Here is a 20,474-nt window from a genome sequence, read left to right on the forward strand (position 1 = left end):
TTTTTTTTTTAAAACAAATCAAACTGTAGTTATCAGCAGCAAAGCGCCTATTAGATTAGTTAGGTGATAGGAAATTAATAAACTGGTGACAGTCTCTAAACAACACTTCGATTGACATCTATTGGAAGACATAGACTGATCATGTGATCTTAGTCAGACTGCACTATTGACATGGGCATCACAGAGCACACGTGACTAAAAATGCCAATGGTGCGAAAGGCTATATGTGGTTTGACAAAGTGTAATATATAGTTCTACCAGTAGGTGGCGTAAACACCATGCCTCAGTTGCTTCACAGAAATTATTATAAACAAATTATTACTGGATTATCATTTTCATTAGTTGCTCAGAAATATTTATAGGGTACATTGAGCTACATATAGAAAAAAAGGGAGGAAAAAAATGTAGAGAGCGCAAGAAACCACCAACAAAATGGCTACATACGCCTTAATAGCGACACAGCTGTAGCAATATATGAACGGTCACCAGGCCAAAGTAGAGCGCATGCGATCTTATACGCAGTCTGAGAGGCTCGCGCCAAGGCAGAGAGACAGCTACGCCCCAACTACTCCGAAGCTCCGCCTGTGGCGCGTCACGTGACTGCTTGGGAGCCCCTCCCAACGGTCAGTGAGAGACATCGAGACCGGGAGACGCAGAGACACCGGAGAGAGACCGAGTGCTGGCTGATTACACAAAGGAGACGCCCGAAATCAAATACCGGCAAGAGAGACATGGGCCTGGCCGCAGGAGAGGCACCCGGGGCTCAGAGTTGCCGCTAGGGACAGACGTTGGGCTAATCCCCCGTACACACGGTGGGGGAGGAGGGAGAGACAGCAAGTCTCTGCTGTGGCAGCGCCCGGGCTAGAGGCCTTCCAGGAGGTGGAGTTGGAGGTAAGAAGATCTCCAGCCCAGGACGAACGTCTGTGCCACTACCCTGCGCCATCACCCCCTTCCTCCATTGCCTCCTCCTCATTATCACCATCCCCCCCCAGCCTGTGTTTATTTGCCCGTGTGTATTGTCATGTGTTTCTTGCCCAGCAGTGTGATCTGCCAGGGTCGCATGCCCCTCCTCCATGTCTACTTCTGACCCCATCACCTTCCTACAGGGGGTCTATCTCTTTCTCCACCTCATGTGTTCTTATCGGGGACTGAGATTTTTATTGACTGGAATGGGATCTGCTATCACGTGACAACCCAGGGCCAGATCACCACCATCCTAGAGTAATCCATCATTAGGCCTGTTGTGTTCATTGCTGCTGCAGAACCTCTTGAGAAGTGACAGCTTTGTCAGAGGTTATGTGGAGGTCTGCATGATTGACAAGTACTTTTCTTTGGTGTTTATGGGACCTGATTGTTATCTTAGACAGTCCTCCTCCCTAGGATTGTTCCTGTGTGATGATGAAGACTATTTGGGCGCTGGTGTTGAGTGGTGCTGTCTGGCATGCAAAGTGTTAATTTGTCTTTGAGGTCTCCTCCAATAACTGGATTGCCCCATCAGGTTCTGTAATGTGTACACCTCCCCCAGACCCTATTAATAACCGGCTCAGCCCTCACATGAATGTGTCACCCTTGGCAGGAGAGCCTCTTGCTTTTGGCCTGGGCCGTCCCTTACGGGTTCTATGCCTGCTAATGAATCATTGGGCACGTTTCCCTGACTCCTGTGACACGGGTCATGGGTGGAAGCCTGCGTGGTGACACGTATAGGTGTGACATCCTCCACCTTCTATCATTCTTGGACCTGTTAACCCTTTTGAGGCCACGGATAATGACAGGACTGTGCATTCATGTGCAGGCTCATGAAGCCCTAACTGTTCTTTTGTGGTGATAGTGGTCGTAGCAGCCCCCAATGTGGGTGAATGAGGCACCGATTACCAATGGCAGGCCAGCACTAGGCTCCCTCTTCCGCCTGGCCCCGTTTTTCTGCCTTTTGTGTCCTCCCGGAACATCCTAGCAGTGTTTTTCTGTCCTCCCTGTGATGATCAGGCCTGTGATGGGCTGAAGCTCCAGTAATTGACGTCAGGGCTTTGTTCCTCCACTTCAGTCCAGTGAGCATGTCTGTGGCATCACTGATGGGGGGATGCTGGAGCGCAAGTAGTGATTGTATAACCATAATCTGCTGCCAAGATTTTCTGATGGTTCCTTTCTATCCTGTAACTGCCCAGCCGTTTTTCTGTTCTGTTCCCCGGAGTGACTGTGATGCTTCGGTCTTGTCAGTGATAGTTGTAATAGTGGCGGCACAGTAGTACCTTCCGTTCCCACATGGAACATTTGGCAGTTGTGTTGTGTGTTTTTTTTTTTTTTTTTCTGCTATGGATTGTCACCGAAGCTTCTTGGATTTAGGGATTGGTTAAACGTATATTGTAGGTTTGATTGAAAGTCTGTTTTTATGTATAAGATCATTCATTTCAAAGTGAGGTATAACTGTCACATCAGCACTCGGAAGATACATTGGTCGAGGTGAACATAATTCTATCTTTTAACATGTCAAAATGACCGATGATATTGTGGGAGTATCTACAAGCCAAGACCCCATCCAATTGCTAGAATGCAGGAGCTGTAATTCTCTACAGTGCCAGCTGGCCTAACTCTGCTGCGTTCAGGAGAGATGCCAAAAGTGCCCCTTCGTTCTAAGTGATCAATGGGAATCTAATTGGCCAGACCCTCATAAAATCCTTTCTTCTGACTGGTCAAGGTAGAACTTTCCAAACTTTAAAGGGAATCTGTACCCACCTTTATGTTGTACTCTGAGGGCAGCATAAGGTCGCAACAGAGACGCTGATTTCAGCATCATGAGACTTGTCTAGCAGTGGCGTACTTACGTTTTATTTGTTGCAGCGCTTGGGGAAAGAGTCCTCGATATTTATGAGCTGCCGCTTCCCCCGCCCGGCCGCCGTTAATTGAGTTTTTTTTCCCTATGCGCTGTAATAGGGAGAAAACTGCCTATCGGCGGCGTGGGGGGGTTTAGCAGCAGCGCATGAATATCAAGGACTCTTTCCCCAAAGCGCAATGCAAGTGCTGCAACAAATGTATGTTTTACATGAACTACGCCACGACCAGACATACAGACGCGGATTTCAGCATTGTGAGTCTTGTCACAACCTTATGCTGCCCTCAGAGTACGGCATAAAGGTGGTGACAGATTCCCTTTAATTGTTGGTAAAATTCTGACAGGTGCCAGTTAGCAGCAGACATGCATGGAATGCAGCTGATAGGAGTAGGACTGCGCTTAGAAGTTGTCTGAACATGTGCCTTATTCGGTCTTTTTGACATAGTGGGGGGGATCTTCTGCTACCCTTTCTATTACCATGAAAAAGCACCCCCTGCTCTGGCAGTCTATTGATTTGAAAGGGGTTCTCCGCTTTGGCCAATTCCTACTTGTTAGAAGGGTCCCTTGACAAGAAGTTGAACATGGTTTCCCCCAACTGGGACACCCAGCAATTAGCTGTAATCCAGGGGGAAACCTGACAGTATGGGCCTTTTACACGTGTGCCTTTCGACGATATAGCAAGTCTAACTTTCAAAAGACATGAATCTTATGTTTTTTTTTTAGGAATCTTAGTTGCTTTTGCGATTTGCTTGTCTTTGCTCCATTGAGCTTTCACCACGCTTCCCGTCTTCTAATGACTAATAGATACCGGTTTATACGAGATGTACTGCCGCCAAGCGGTAATTTTTAGATCATAAACGATCCAATCAACAGCAAACTAGCAATTTCTCACTGATCGTGCAATCGCAGCTCATGTTTGCACCGACCAATGAATTGTAAACTTTTAGTTTATATTTTATATTTACACAATAATTTCCCTGTGTAAGATATCCCTAAGTGTTCAATCACAGGGGAATAAGCATTACACAGTGACCATTCCAATCAATGGTTTGTTCGTGCTGTGAAGGACAGGAAAGGTCCTTCAGAGTGCGAGATGTTCTTTATAACAGCTCTCCACGAGTAATAACACTATCTCTGGCCATTATATAACTTGCTTTCTGCGTAATTTAGCAGTTTTCGCTCTGCAGACTCTACCTCTACATCTCAGTTGTCTCTAAGACAGTTGTTTCTCACTTTACACACTGAGAAGAGAACATCCATGTCTTTGTAGCACATCCTCTTAAGCTCTAGCGGCATGGCAGAGATCACACAGCAACATAGCTGAGAATCCAGCACAAGGGTAAGATATATCACCTACTAGAAGCTGCTCTTTCACTTTTTTCCCTCCTCTCTATAGACTTCTATGGGTAGCTGTAACCTGGTGCCTCAGTGAGCTGATAGTCAGTCTTGTCTTGAGGAAACACATTTAGCAGTAACTTTCATAGTGAACGAGCGACTAGCTAGGGGGGAGTGGGTGAAGAGCCTGATAAATGGAGAGCTAGGCATTTTCTCTAATAAGATATATTACAAAGTTGTTTTTTTATATTCACTTATTATATTCACTAATTTATACAAAGTTTGTTGAAACGTTAAGACTCCCCCCCCCCCCCCCCCCCCCCAACATACACGATGAGGATGAGCACCATAAGACTTCACCATAAATAGGAGATACAGCAGCTGTCCCCCATCACTAACAGCTGATAGCTGGAGTTTTCAGCAAGAGGAGCCCCAGTATCAGGTTGGAGTCTGGATTTACATGCACTCCGATGTGTAGTCCTAGGCCAAAACTCAGTATTAACATGTTTTCACGAATCGTCACCTTGTATAAAATAAAGTTGTAAATAAAGCTCTTTATGTCCTGGAAGAAGTTGTAAAACCTCTTCAGCGAGCTCATGAATTCTAAGAAAACAAAAATCTAGGTCATAATAAAATGGCCTAATGTCAATAAGACCCAAATACTTTGGTCATAGTTTAACCTCTTAATGACCGCCGATAAGCCTTGTCACGGCGGTCATTAATGGGCTTTATTCTACAGCGCCACCATTCCACGGCGCTGCATTAGAATAAAGTAAGCAGCAGGGAGCTATCAAATCTCCCTGCTCTCAGCTGCCAGAGGTAGCTGAGGGCTGGGGGCGTCCCTGCTCGACCAGGTGAGATCGATATTAGTATCGATCTCACCCGTTTAACCCCTCAGATGCGGCGCTCAATAGCGTGCATCGCATCTGAGTGGTTTTGGAGAGAGGGAGGGTGCTCCCTCTAATCCCACTGACACCCGGCGATAAGATCGCCGAGTGTCTGTGTCTCCGATGGCAGCCGGGGGCCTAATAAAGGCCCCCAGGTCTGCCTGTCGTGAATGCCTGCTAGATCATGCCATTAAACGGACAGGCAGTAATACACTGCAATACAAAAGTATTGCGGTGTATTATAAAAGTGATCGGATGATCGCATATGAAAGTCCCCTAGTAGGACAAGTGAAAAAAAAAATTGAATGAAGTTAATAAAAAAAAAAAAAAAAAGTGAAGAAAGAGAAAAACCCACTTTTTCCCCTTACAAAGTGCTTTACTATTAAAAAAACACAATAAAGCAAAAAAGTTACACATATTTGGTATCGCTGCGTCCGTAACGACCCCGACTATAAAGCGGTTACATTATTTAACCCGCACGGTGAACGCTGTAAAAAATAAAATAAAAAACAATGGAAAAATTGCTGTTTTCTGTTAATCCTGACTTAAAAAAAAGTGACAAAGTGATCAAAAAGTCGCATCTACTCTCAAATGGTACCAACAAAAACTACAAGTCGTCCCGCAAAAAAAAAGGGCTCATACAACTGCATCGGCGGAACAATAAAATAGTTATGACTTCAAATATGGAGACGCAAGAACAAATAATTTTGAAAAAAAAGTGTTTTCACTGTGTAAAAGTAGTAAAACATACAAAATCCATACAAATTTGGTATCTTTGCAATTGCAACAACCCGGTGAATAAAGTTATTGTGTTATTTATACCACACGGTAAACGATGTAGAATTAGGGTGCAAAAAAAGTGGTGACATTTCAGGTTTTCTATTCCCCCCCCCCCCAAAAAAAAAAGTTAATAAAAGTTAATGACTAAATTATATGTAGCCCAAAATGGTGCTATTAAAAAGTACAACTGGTCCGAGTTATAACTCTTCGAAAGCGACGATGGAAAAATGTAAAAAATGGCTTGGTCATTAGGGCCCAGAATGCAAGCAGGGGGAAGGGGTTAAAGGGGCTACAGAAGTACTGGTGTTCCGTGCAAAGCAGTTTCTGATGTGGATGTTCAGACGTCAGGATGTATTGGAGCGAGTGAAGACGCCAGGGGTTTGGAATGACTGAACTGCGGACTGGAAAGTGCAGCAGGAAGTAGTGACTGGATTGTTTACCTCCATGTTTAACACAAACCACTTCTGGCCTGTGCTCGTCTACGTCTGTTTCCATTGCTCTGCTGTGTCAGAGGAGTAGAACATGAAGATACCTTAAGCGCAGGTTCCGTTGCATGACTGACACCATCAGCGCCCGATGGAACCCATTTAATAGGTTCCGCTGGGTTTCCATCCTGGTTTTCATTGCTTTACTGAAAAGAATAGCGCAGCGTTCTGCGCTATTTTCAGTATTTTGGGTTAAGTCTGTGACTAAGGCCCCTAACAGAGCCTCCAATGCAGATGTGAAGAGGCCCCAAGGACTCATTCGGACGAGCGTATATGTAGTCCGTACGACGGCCGTTACACAAACATGTACTTCAATGTGGCAGTTCACACGACCGTTGCTTCAACGGAGCGGGTGAAGGGTCCGTGAAAAAATAGGACGTGTCCTATTTTTTGTGCTTTACGCCTCCCTCCATAGACTAGTATATGGGGGAATGCCGTTTTTCACGTGCGAGGTTGGCTACGTTCGCCTGAATGTACTATGTAGTCTAAGTGATCTGTAAATGGGTCGGTGTGGTAGAAGTGACAGGGTGGACGTTTTAGTGCTGTGCTGGGTGACGAGTCTGTACCGCATTGCACTATATGTTGGTCATCACAACGGCTCGGTATTACACTTCCAGTAGCCAATGAGGCTTGAAATCTGTCGCTGGCATCTTTTTGTTGTATTTTACTGAAGCCTGGCCTGATTTTGACTGACTCCTAGATTCTGTAGTAAATCTGTCCATCCCTGATTACTTGTCTGCATTATAAAGTGGTTGGACAATGGTGTAGAGGAACGTTGGAACCAGTGAAAGTACATTAAAAGTTTTGTTGTGGATTTTTTGGGAGGGCTGTTTGCGCTTTTTAGCCTTACCAATTGTCCCATTTGCCAACCTCCTCTGCTCCTCTCGCTTATGAAGGCTGAGACGCATGATGGAGGTATCTGCACAAAGAAATCACAGTGTAGCATTTTTTTATTTCTTTTTTTTATTCTGATATGTCTTATAAACGTGTCTGAAGTATTTATTACTGGGGTCCAAATGCTGGGACCCCCCCCCCCACTTAAGACTTCCACGGTCATGTCTCTCTGCAAGGTGAGACCTCATCCACTCTGACCTCTTTCTGTGCTGGCAGCACCACCAGTACTTATGTCTAAAGTATATTTCGTTCAGCCCTGGTCTGTGGTCACTATGTTCACACCTGCATTGTTACATTCAGTTGTTCTCCTCCGAGGAGCAGAACAAGGGAATGCCGAATGCAACGGTTCCGTTGCACAACATACCCCAGCAAAGAAGCCCATTGACTTTAATATGTTGCGTTGGCTTTTACGTCGGGATGTCTGCGATTTTGCTGGAGACAGTAGCACAGCATGCTGCGCTATTGTCTCCAGTAATCTCCGCTGAATCTGGTCTAAGCTGGCCATACGTTAGGAATTTTTAGCTGACTGTTTTCTGATCACGGTTGGTCTGTGAATGTTGTCATTTTGAATGACCACTCGATCACTTAAAACGACAAGACAGTGCTTGATATCTGCCTTGATCTGTGGCCTGGTCTGGGCTTCTGTTTATGGGATGCAGACCTGTTTGGCATGAATGACTTTACAGGACTGCACCCGACAACGACCGGAAAAATCCAACACCGCAGATCAACTTTTCCACCCACATCGGTCTTCAGTGGAAATCTGTCATGCTCGTTCGTGTTTTACGAAAATGCACTGATAGTCAATCGAATGGTCTAAATCGCGCTTTTCGGCTGTCCAAACTCTAGTGTATGTTCAGTTTTAGGCCAAATGCACACGATTCATATTACGAACAGATTTGCTGTGCGTATTTTCGTGTGGCAAATCCGCAGCGTAACACAGTACCAGCTTTTTTTTTTTTTTTTTTTTTTGCACCTAAATTGACCTGTGCGTATTTTAAAATCCGCAGCATGTAAATTGATCTTGCATTTCCAGTTGCAAATTATCTGAATATTTTTTTTAATACCTTCCCTCTTTGGCCACTTTTGACCTTCCTGTTCGCCTCCTTTTTCAAATCTGCCACGTTTCACTTTACGTGGTAATCACTTTGGAATGCTTTTACCTATCCAAGGGATTCTGAGATTGTTTTCTCTTGTCACATTGGACCTTATGTTACTGGCAAAATTTGCTCGATACATTTAGTATTTGTGAAAAACACCAAAATTAGCATTTTTCTAAATTTTAAATGTATCTGCTTGTAAGACAGGCAGTTATACCGCACAAATAGTTGCTAATTAACATCCCCCATATGTCTACTTTTAGATTGGCATTGTTTTTTGAACATCCTTTTATTTTTCTTGGACTTTACGAGGCTTAGAACTTTAGCAGCAATGTCTCACATTTTCAAGAATATTTCAAAAGGCTATTTTTACAGGGGCCAGTTCAGTTGTGAAGTGGCTTTGAGAGCCTTATATATTAGAAACCTCCAAAAAGTCACCCCATTTTAAAAACTTCACCCCTCAAAGTATTCAAAGCATCGTTTAGAAAGCTTCTTAACCCTTTAGTAGACAATTCACAGGAATTAAAGCAAAGTAGAGATGACATCTGCAATAAAAAAAATATAAAAATTTGTCAAAGTTTATTTTTTTTTTGTAAATCAGGTTTCACCAGAGAAGCACAACTCAATATTTATTGCCCAGATTCTGCAGTTTTTAGAAATATCCCAGATGTGGACTGAAGTACAGGTCTCAGAAGCAAAAGAGCACCTAATAAATTTTGGGGCCTCCTTTTTATGAGCATATATTTTAGGCACCATGACCGGTTTGAAAAGGTCTTGTGATGCCGAAACAGTGGAAACCCCCCACAAGTGACCCCGTTTTGGAAACTGCACCCCTCAAGGCATTTATTAAGGGTTGTAGTGAGCATTTTCACCCCATAGGTCTTTTACATAAATGATTGGTCTGCGGATAGTGCAAAGTAAAAAAAATTAATTTTTCCCTAGATATGCCAATTCAGTGGCAAATATGTTGTGCCACTGGAGACACACACCCCAAAAATAGTTAAAAGGGTTCTCTCGGTTATGGCGATGCCATATATGTGGAAGTAAACAGCTGTTTGGGCATGCTGTAGGGCTCAGAAGGGAAGGAGCGCCATTTAGCTTTTGGAGCGGGGATTTGCTTGGTAGTAGTTTTGTTTGGATTTTTACTGTATTTCGGTTTATAATGTGGGGGTACATGTAAGCTGGGCAGAGTACATCAGGGGCATAGTCAGGTGGTATAATAATGGGGTAAAATAATCCATAGATGTGTTACGCTGTGAAGCAATCCTTTATACACAGGCCAGTGTCACTGATAAATTATGTCCCCTCTCATCCCCCTTATGGTCCACACTCTTTTGCAGTTTGGGGAATTTTGCTGGGAAAGTGTTGTCCTGGTATAATACGGGCGCCCTCGCTTCCAGCAGATATGTTTGGGTCCTACCCTTCCTGGTTCCCTAATTTTTAAGGCCTTGATAAATCGCCTTTGGAAACAGAAGAAATATTCCCCTCGGGCTGCACTACTGGTTATATTTTATTTCCAGACTTAGGTAGGATTTACACGAGCGTGTGCGTTTTGCGCGCACAAAAAACACGGTGTTTTGCGCGCGCAAAAGGCAATTAACAGCTCCGTGTGTCATCACCATATGATGCGCGGCTGCGTGATTTTCGCGCAGCCGCCATTATGATACTGTATATTTGTAAATATTCTGTTTTCAATCATACTTCTTACTGCTGTTGTGCGAATCACTCGCGTCCCACGGAAGTGCTTCCGTGTGGTGCGCGTTATTTTTCACGCACCCATTGACCTCAATGGGTGAGTGATTCACGAGAAACACAGAAATATAGGACATGTCGTGAGTTTTACGCAGCGGACACCTGCTGCGTAAAAATCACGGACTGTCTGCATGGCCCCATAGACTAATATAGGTCCGTGCGAGGCGTGTGAAAATCACGCGCGTTGCACGGACATATATCGCGTTCGTGTAAATTCACCCTTATTGGAGCCTTAACTTATTTTATTTTTTCATAGACGTAGTGGCATGGGGGCTGTTTTTTTGCGGGGCGCGCTGTAGTTATTCGTACCATTTTGGGGTGCATGCGACTTTGTGATCACTTTTTATTCTATTTTTTTGGGAGGCAAGGTGACCAAAACGCCATTCACCATGCATTATAAATTACAAGTTAACTTTATTCTGCGGGTCAGTACGATTCCGACGATATCAAATTTATTGCACTTTTTTATGTTTTACAACTTTTTGCACAATAAAATTACTTTTGTAAAAATGTATTTTTTTTTCTGTTGCCGTGTTGTAAGAACCATAACGTTTTAATTTTTTCGTCGACTGAGCTGTATGAGTACTTGTTTTTGCGGGACGAGCTATAGTTTTTCTAGGTACCATTTTTGGATTCACACGACTTTCTTATCACAGTTGTGACTGTTTTTTATTTTTATATTTTATTTTTTTACGCCATTCACTGCGAGGAATAAATAACAATCTTAGTTTCGGACGCGGCGATACCAAATATGTATTTTTTATTTTTTTTTTTTAATTGTGTTTTATTTTATTACTTGAAACTTATATTTTTGACAACTTTTTAATTTTTTTTTACGCCTTTGGTCGCTGCATCTAAGGGGTTAATCGCAGGAATCTGAGCTAACTCCAGTTCCTGCCATTACAGGTGGATGTCACCGCTGATTACGCTGGCTCAGCTCCTGAGCCGGTGCTATCTTCCCGGCGGCTGAGGAGGCCTTTTAGGCCCCGCCTCCAATCGAGGGGGCCTGAAAGTTTTCCGTACTAGGCATACCGGGAGGCCAGTGTTAGGCCTTCGGTTGCCTTTGCAGCCACTGATACCCCGGCAATTTCATTGTTTGTGCACGGTGTGATTGTGCAGTGATGGAAGCTGGGCTGGAACAATGAGAAGTTTATGACGCTGATTGGACACTGGTTGTAAAAGTAAAAACACGCCCAGTTGGTCATTAAGAAACTAATTAGCATAAATCTAAAATTGTTCATAACTTTGTAAAAAATGATCATTTTTCAAAATAAAAACCACTGCTGTTATCTACATTACAGCGCCGATCAGATTATGTAGGAGATAGAGCACTTATAATCTGGTGACAGAGCCTCTTTAAAAGCAGCGATTGCTTTTGACTGCTGCATTTAAGGGGTTAATGACGGGGATGGGAGCAAACTTCGGTCCTACCCCAGGGTGTCAGTTATAACATGCAGCCGACGCCCGGGGATGGTGGCAACGACTCCGCTTCTGGGCCGGTGTCTGCCATTTGTCGTATGGATGTGGCAAAATGCGGGAAGCACTAGCTTTCCATGACCTCATATGACAAATGTCGGGAAGGGGTTAAACGCACCAAAATCTGCTTAATAAAAACACCTATTTCCGCATCAATATGTGAGAACTGCACCTAAAAACGCACTAAGTGCAGAACTTGCCTGCGCTTTTGATGCATATTTAAAAAAAAATAAAAAAAAATAATGCATTCAAAATTTGCACTGTGTGAACAAGGCCTAAAGATGCTAATGAATCATTACACATTCTAAATGTAGTCCAAAGGCATATTTGTTTAGGTGCGCCAGAGAATCATAAGCCATTACCCTCTCCGCTATTTTGACCTGTTTTATGTTATGTGCAGTCCTCTTGACCTACTGGCATGTGCCTAGTCTAACCTGACAGGCATGCAACGGGCCGCAGTAAAACTTGTGTGGCCTAATGCAGCGTTGTGCAGACGGAACATTTCCTTTCATATCTCAGTTGATGGCAGTCCCCCCCCCCCCCCCCCCCCTCCCCCCAGTATACTTTATCAGTATTTGGTATTTAGGGGCCTACTATGGAAATAAAGAATATTTGGGGGCTGCTTCCACCACTACACTTGTGTATAGTGGTTCCCTTGTCTTTCTAGCTTATGTAATGAGGGGTTTGCTACTCTTTATATCTAGAGCGGCCCTCAGTACCACAGACACACTACCAATGACCAAAGTGATAGTGTCTGTTGAATGAGTAATGACACAACATGGTCACCAATACAGTAAGGGTATGTGCACACGATATCGACAACTACGGCTGAAATCACGGAGCCGTTTTCAGGAGAAAACCGCTCCTGCATTTCAGATGTAATTGCTCGTTCTCGCGTTTTGCGAGGCGTCAATTACGGCCGTAATTTGGAGCTGTTCTTCATTGAAGTCAATGAAAAATGGCTCAAATTACGTCCCAAGAAGTGTCCTGCACTTCTTTTGCCGAGGCTGTATTTTTACGCGTAAATAACAGGTCGTCTGCACAGTACGTCGGCAAACCCATTCAAATGAATGGGCAGATGTTTGCCGACGTATTGTAGCCCTATTTTCGGACGTAAAACGAGGCATAATACGCCTCGTATACGTCTGAAAATAGGTCGTGTGAACCCAGCCTTCGGATTCTTCTTTCTGCAGCGCTGTTTTTGTCCTGGTAAGGTATTGCAAGCACTTTTGATAGTTTGCTCTTGATCTCACATAGACATTTAATTGTGTTGAGCCACTTTTGCCCAAGTGATGTGCGCGCATACAATGGCGGTAAAACCTCTCACCAGCCATAAATGTCAAAGATGGGCGTAGCCAGATTTTGGCACACTTGGGAGTCCCTTATAACTTTCCGGAAACAGACTGATTTTGTTTTGATTGCCAGGAATAAGAACTTATGGAGACATTTAGGGAATTTTCTGACCCTTACAAATTTGCAAGTGCCTGAAAATTATTTAAAAAAATAAATAAAAATGCTGTCAGTCAGCTGTCACTCCGTGTTGTCATTGCAGTGCTGTTACAACTATGGTCATAGATTGGTCGCCATAGTCACATGGTGCCAAACAACATTAAGTTGTCCTGTGATGGCAACAGGAAGTAGCAGGTACCCCGGTAACCAGCGGCGTCAGAAAGCCACTTAATTTTAAAAGTAAGAGTATTAGAAGTCATTGCCAACCTGACCTGCGCCCTAGTGGGCTTTATTAAGGGGTAGTTTCAGCTTTGTGTTTCGATTGGTCTCCATAAGTGATGGCGGGAGATACAGCCATGGGACTTTTGGTTCCTTAGTGCCTCCAGCAATGTACCCCAGCTGGTTGTCCACCATGGCTTGGCAGCTACATGCCTTCCTAGGCTATGTCTACCTAATGGAGCAGGTTCTTGCCATGCTGGACTCAATACAGGGCAAATCAAAGTGCCCCGCTCCATCATCACTGTTAACGCTGGAGAACCATAGCCCCCCACTAAGAACTATAATGTCCTGCTTTCAAGTTACAATGCAGGACGCTGGCTTTGAGGGGACTACGATGTGAGGTTTATCTATAATGGCCGGCTCACTTAGTTTCATCTAGAAATATTGTACCTCCTAAGAAAGAAGTGTTTGAGGAAAGATTGCTTTGTTGCAGCCAATCGGAGAGCAGCTTTTATATCTGCGCTGCGCTTTGGTTGCTTTGTGAGTTCCTCTTCCCTCTGGTAGACCTATGTGGTTTATGATCGGCATGACCGTGTCATGTGCACATTACTGAGTGTTTTACTGCAGTTATTAATACACCCGGGTTGTGTGATTTAAGCTTGTAAAAATGTGGATCTTCCAGTGCTGGGAAATTTCCATGGCTGGGCAGTATAGGCAGTGGTTTCCTGTATATATGTGGGTGTATATCTGTGCTAGTGGTTTTTTTTTTTTTTTTTCTTCTCTCTACTCTAGTAATTGGCTATTGCCCATTTCATAGCAACGTAGTAAATTATTTTTTAGGTTCATGTGTGAATGTGTTTTTTTTTTTTTTTTTAATAGTGCATGGCAGGGATTCTGTGGGACATGTAGGATTTACAACAAGCAGCCCCTTGTAGATAATGTGCTATTTCCCCCCCCATTCACATGCCATAGTTCTGCTGCCACAGTTCTTCACATCCGTTTTTGGGTCATTGGGATTCCTAATTGTTTTTTTTGGGTCCTGGAGCAATGTTTGCCAGTGTGGATGAGCCCATGTTAGTTGTTAGTAAGTGCTCATTCACATGGCAGTTTTTGGTCTGTATTTTTCATCAGCAATCGATAAATTCTAATGGAACGACTTGCACCGTTTTGTGTTCTGGAGCCACTCCTGGTTATGGCTTAAAGAGGCTCTGTCACCAGATTTTGCAACCCCTATCTGCTATTGCAGCAGATAGGCGCTGCAATGGAGATTACAGTAACGTTTTTATTTTTAAAAAACGAGCATTTTTGGCCAAGTTATGACCATTTTTGTAGTTCTGCAAATGAGGCTTGCAAAAATCCAAGTGGGTGTGTTTAAAAGTAAAAGTCCAAGTGGGCGTGTATTAGGTGCGTACATCGGGGCGTTTTTAATACTTTTACTAGCTGGGCGCTGTGAAGAGAAGTAACATCCTCTTCTCTTCAGAACGCCCAGCTTCTGACAGTGCAGATCTGTGACGTCACTCACAGGTCCTGCATCGTGACGGCCACATCGGCACCAGAGGCTACAGTTGATTCTGCAGCAGCATCAGCGTTGGCAGGTAAGATCAACTTACCTGCAAACGCTGATGCTGCTGCAGAATCAACTGTAGCCTCTGGTGCCGATGTGGCCGTCACGATGCAGGACCTGTGAGTGACGTCACAGATCTGCACTGTCAGAAGCTGGGCGTTCTGAAGAGAAGAGGATGTTACTTCTCTTCACAGCGCCCAGCTAGTAAAAGTATTAAAAACGCCCCGATGTACGCACCTAATACACGCCCACTTGGACTTTTACTTTTAAACACACCCATTTGGACTTTTGCAAGCCTCATTTGCATAACTACAAAAATGGTCATAACTTGGCCAAAAATGCTCGTTTTTTTAAAAAAAAAAACGTTACTGTAATCTACATTGCAGCGCCTATCTGCTGCAATAGCAGATAGGGGTTGCAAAATCTGCTGACAGAGCCTCTTTAAGCCCTCTTTACATTGACTTTTGGCCTTCTGTCGGAGCTATATGTCTGCACGTATACTTTCAACACAAGGCTGCAGTGTATCCCACTGTATGGCATAAAGCAGCATATATCACCTAGGGACTCTGGCCCTGGTAAACTCCTGATGTCACCATCCATATATGGACAGACGTCTGGAGCTTCCCCAGGGCTGGAGTCCCCGGGCAGAACGGCAATGCAGTAAGCTCCAGCGACGTAACTGCACATATATGGACAGTTTGGTCACTGGAGCTTCCCGATGTATACGTTTAACTTACACCTATGAGGGATGCATAAGGCCCTGTTCACACAGAGTTTTTTGGCGTGGAAACCGTCCCGCAAAACATAAAAAAACGCCCGAAAATGCCTCCCATTGATTTCAATGGGAGTTGGACAAGCTTTTTTATCGCGAGTAAAAAAAACGTGTAGCGGTAAAAAGAAGCGACATAACCCATCTTGAGGCGGTTTCCTCCTCCAAAACCCCATTTCAATCAGTCAGAAAGAGGGAAAAAAACACCTTGACGAGTTTGTCAAACCACTGTGTGCAAAAAACATCTGGAGCAGTTGTTGCAGGAGGAATTTTCCTCCTGCAAAAAAAAACTGTGTGAACACAGCCTAAGGCCCCATGCACACGAACGTAAAAACGCCCGTAATCACAGGCCGTAATTACGGCCCGATAGACTTCTATTGGCCACGGTTACCTCCCCGTATGCTTACGGGAAGGTGCCCGTGCCGTTGAGAAATATAGAACATGTCCTATTTCAGGCTGTAATTACGGCACGGGCAGCCCCATAGAAGTAATTACGGGAGCGTTGCTAGGCGACGTCAGTGTATAGTCACTGTCCAGGGTGCTGAAAGAGTTAAACGATCGGCAGTAACTCTTTCAGCACCAGGGACAGTGACTTCCGATCACAATATAGATAAAGCTGTAAAAAAAAAGACCGTTCATACTTACCCAGAACTCCCTGCTTCTTCCTCCAGTCCGGCCTCCTGGGATGACGTTACAGCCCATGTGACCGCTGCAGCCAATCACAGGCCAATTACTGGCTGCAGCGGTCACATGGACTGCCGCTTCATCCAGGGAGGTCTGACTGGATGTCAAGAGAGAGACGCGTCACCAAGACAGTCCCGGGTATGTATGAATTAATTTTACTTTTATTACGGAAAGGGCTGTCCCTTCTCTCTCTCCTGCGGGCACGGGTCTGTAAATACTGGTGCAATACGGGTCGAATACGTGTGACCAAGAACCCGTATTTATGCCAGTATTTACGGGTGGACAAAAATACGGTTGTGTGCATGGGGCCTTACAGTGGCTTCTGTCACCTAAAGGCTCCCATGTTGAAAAAAAAAAAAAAACAAAATTTTTTTGGCAGTATCCCTCAGGGGTTCAGAGGTTTTTTTTTATGCGGAAAGGGCGCCAAAAAACGGGCAAAAATGCCTCCCATTGATTTCAATGGGAGGCGGAGGTGTATTTTTCTAGCGAGAGGAAAAAAAACGACATGCCCTATCTTCGGGCGTTTACGTCTCTGATCTCCCATTGATATCAATGGAAGGCAGAGAAAGCGTATCTTCACTGCGTTTTTTTTGCCCGTGGCGCACAATGGTGTGCAGGCAGAGCAAAATCTGCCTGCAGAAAACTGTGTGAACCCAGCCTTAGGATGGAATAGTGAAGTCTACTACGTTATTCCTTCAGTCAAAAAAAAAAATCCCAAAAAAAACCCGTATACCTGCCTGACTGAGGCAAAAGGGACACACTCTTGGTCAGTCGGGCTAATGGAGCCCTATGGACACGTTTAGCGTGCACGTCGGGAGCTTTCAAGATGAATGTAGTTTTTATAAGCGCGATTTAAGGAGGGCCTTACAGATACTGATGCAAAATGCTGACCTAAATGTGTGAATGAGGCCTAAGCATGTTTTATACCCAAGGGTTATTGAGTTCCGTAGGATATGTAAGCTTTGTCATAATGGAAAATAAAACACAACTTTTTATTTATGCTTGGAGATAAGCGGCTTATCCAAGTGCTCCTGCACATCGGTGCCAGTCATCCATTGATGGACGGTTCAAACTAATGTTAAAATCTACTGTTCAGTATTTTCTGCCTGCGAATGACAGAAGTGCTGCACTATTCTTACCAGTAATATGTCAGACGCTCTTTGTAGCTGCTTTCTGCTCTGGCTATTAGATGAGGATCTATAATAGGGGACCCGTCATCATTTCATAAGGGTGTATTCACATGTCCAGGTTTTAATATGCAATTTTTGAAGCCAAAACCAGGAGTAAATTCAAAGAGAAGTAGCTTGTCCTTTAGGGTATGTTCACACGAGGGCGTCCGTAACGGCTGAAATTACGGGGATGTTTCAGCCTGAAAACATCCCCGTAATTTCAGCCGTAACGCCATGTGCAGGCGCTTGAACGCCGCGTCCATTACGGACGTAATTGGCACTGCTATTCATTGAAGTCAATGAATAACGGCTCCAATTACGGCCAAAGAAGTGACAGGTCACTTCTTTGACGCGGGCGTCTATTTACGCGCCATCATTTGACAGCGGCGCGTAAATTACGCCTCGTGTGAATAGACAAACGTCTGCCCATTGCTTTCAATGGGCAGATGTTTGTCAGCGCTATTGAGGCGCTATTTTCGGATGTAATTTGGGGCAAAAACGCCCGAATTACGTCCCGAAATAGGCCGTGTGAACATACCCTTATACTTGCTCTACCTTCATGATCCACGCCTGGTTTTGACATAAAAAACGGCATAAAAAAACCTTCACGTGTGAATACACCATGCTAGAATATTTGCAGATTGGGGCTGTCTGGTTTAAAAGTTTTCCTAGTGTATTTGCAGTGGTGTAGTTGTGTCTTGTAAATATGCTACTTTTTGTTTTTAGAATTAAAAAAAAATAAAAAAATTCTCGCGTAAAAATTTAGTAACCCCTTGTGTAGAAGTCCTCGGTTATAACTAGTGCACTTCTGTTTTCCTATGCTGAGCATCACTGCTTCACGTCACTTGGGGTTTTGCTCGATCTACAATGGCTCACGTTCTATATTCTTATGAAATCCTTGTGTTTTATACAGCTTCATTAGGTCTGAAGTAAGTATTGTGGCAGACTTTTAGATCTCCAGTGATAACAGATTAAAAAAAAATAATTATCCATTATGTTTAAAGCACAGCTAGAATTATGGTTCATGTAACTTGACTGCTAGAAAACCGTAAGGCCTCATGCACACGACCGTAGCCATGTTCACGGCTGTGATTTTCGGGTCGGCCCGGGGCGGAGTGTCACCCGCGAGCCATCCGCATTATTTGCTATGAGCCTGGGCTGCAGAACACGGCTGTAATAAGATTTGCCCGTTCTTTCTGCTGTCCGAGCTCCTGGGCCATGCACGGACTGTAGAAACCACGGTCGTGTGCATGGCCCCATAGGAATGATTGGGGCCACAATTCTCCTGTGGGTTTTCGGTGGAATTGCGGCCGCAAAAGCACGTTCGTGTTCATGGGGCCTTGGTTTAATGTAATGTGTGTGACTACCTTACGGGACGAGGGCTAAAGGTGTGTGTGTGTGTGTGTGTGTGTGTGTGTGTATTCCGCTCCTGGACAGAGCGCTTGATGTCTCTGTCCATATCTGGGCAGTGACATCAGGGGAAACTCCTGAAGCGGAATCCCCGAACACATGGGGATTCCCCTTCAGGAGTTGCCGCTGATGTCACTGTCTAGATCTGCCCGGCCCGGAACGGATGCAAAAATAATGCAAACCGGCCGGGAAAAATGGCCGATTTTACCGGCCGATACTCTGGCTCGGGCGGGACCCGGTCGTGTGAATCCACAGTGGCCTCCATAATTCTTAAATGGAAGAAGTTTGGAACAACCAGGGCTTAGCCTAGAGCTGGCCGCCCCACCAAACTAATCGGGAGAATCATCTTGGTAAAAAAGAGGTGACAAAGAGCCTAATGATCACTCTGGTTGAGCTCCAAAGATCCTGTGTGCAGATGGGAGAAACTTCCAGAAGGTCAACTATAATTACTGCAGCACTCAAACAATCTGGCCTTTATGGCAAAGTGGCCAGAGAGAAGCCTCTCCTTAGTAAAAGACACATGAAAGCCTGTCTGGAGTTTGCAAAAAACACTGAGCGACAAGATTCTGTGGTCTGATGAAACCGAGATTTAACTTGATGGCCTCAATTCTAAACGTCATCTCTGTAGGAAACCAGGCACTGCTCACCACCTGACCAATACCATCCCTACAGTGAAGCATGGTGGTGGCAGCATCATGCTGTGGGGGTGTTTTTCATCAACTGGGACAGGGAGACTGGTCAGGGTTGAGGGAAAGATGAATGGATCAAAGTACAGAGATATTCTTATCGAAAACCTGATCGAGTGTTCTGTACCTCAGACTGGGCCAAAGGTTCCCCTTCCAATAAGACAATGACCCAAAGCACACAGCCAGGACAACACAGGAGTGGCTTAGGGACAACTCTGTGAATGTCCTTGAGTGGCCCAGCCAGAGCCCTCATTTGAACCCAATCGAACATCACTGGAGAGACCTGAAAATGTCTGTAGACCAATGGTCCCCATCCAACCTGACAGAGCTTGAGAGGATCTGCGGGGAAAAATGGCAAAAAAATCCCCCAAATCTAGGTGTGCAAAACTTGTGGCATCATACCCAAGAAGACTGGAGGCTGTTATCATTGCCAAAGGTGCTTCAAGTAATGGGTCTAAATACTTATGTCCATGCAATATTTGAGTTCTTCCTTATCAGTAAATTAGAAAAGATTACTAACATTCTGTTTTCACTTTGTCATTATGGGGTATTGAGTGCAAAATGATGGGGAAAAACTTGATTTTTATGTTTTTATTTTAGCACAAGGCCTCAACATAACAAAATGTGAAAAAAACTAAAGATCTGAAGACTTTCCCAATGTACTGTGTATATCTACCTGGGACTGAGTGTCAGTGAATTCAGATTGTAAAATTTGAGCATTTTCTACGGATGAGCAGCTGTGAGTTCATAAATCCTATGTAATTCAGCACCTATAGGTTATACTTCGGCCTCCTTCACATCTTATTACTGCACTACGTTTAGCGCATACAACTGGAAAGCTCCCAGTGTCCACGCTAAATGTGTGCGTTGATGCTATGTTAGCCCGACGGGCCAATAGTGTTTATTTATTTTTTTGTATGGACTGGCTTAGCAGACTACACTATTCCTACAACAGAATCCCGCAAAAAAAACCACAAAGCACACCTAT

General features: G+C 44.3%; 1 protein-coding gene across 3 annotated transcripts in view; it reads left to right on the forward strand.

Annotated features, from left to right (window-relative positions):
- Nucleotides 1–495: 495 nt before the first annotated feature.
- AFF4 (ALF transcription elongation factor 4) overlaps nt 496–20,474 on the forward strand; it is a 119,903-nt gene continuing 99,924 nt past the window's right edge. For 2 of the 3 annotated variants that reach the window (XM_075856454.1, XM_075856455.1), the window contains exon 1: nt 497–891. The gene's annotated coding sequence lies outside the window, so the exon portion shown is untranslated. Of the gene's footprint in view, nt 892–20,474 lie in introns of all 3 variants that reach the window. The other variant, XM_075856457.1, reaches the window with a different exon arrangement.

Source organism: Rhinoderma darwinii, chromosome 3, assembly GCF_050947455.1.
Source record: "Rhinoderma darwinii isolate aRhiDar2 chromosome 3, aRhiDar2.hap1, whole genome shotgun sequence".
Classification (NCBI taxonomy): Eukaryota; Metazoa; Chordata; class Amphibia; order Anura; family Rhinodermatidae; genus Rhinoderma; species Rhinoderma darwinii.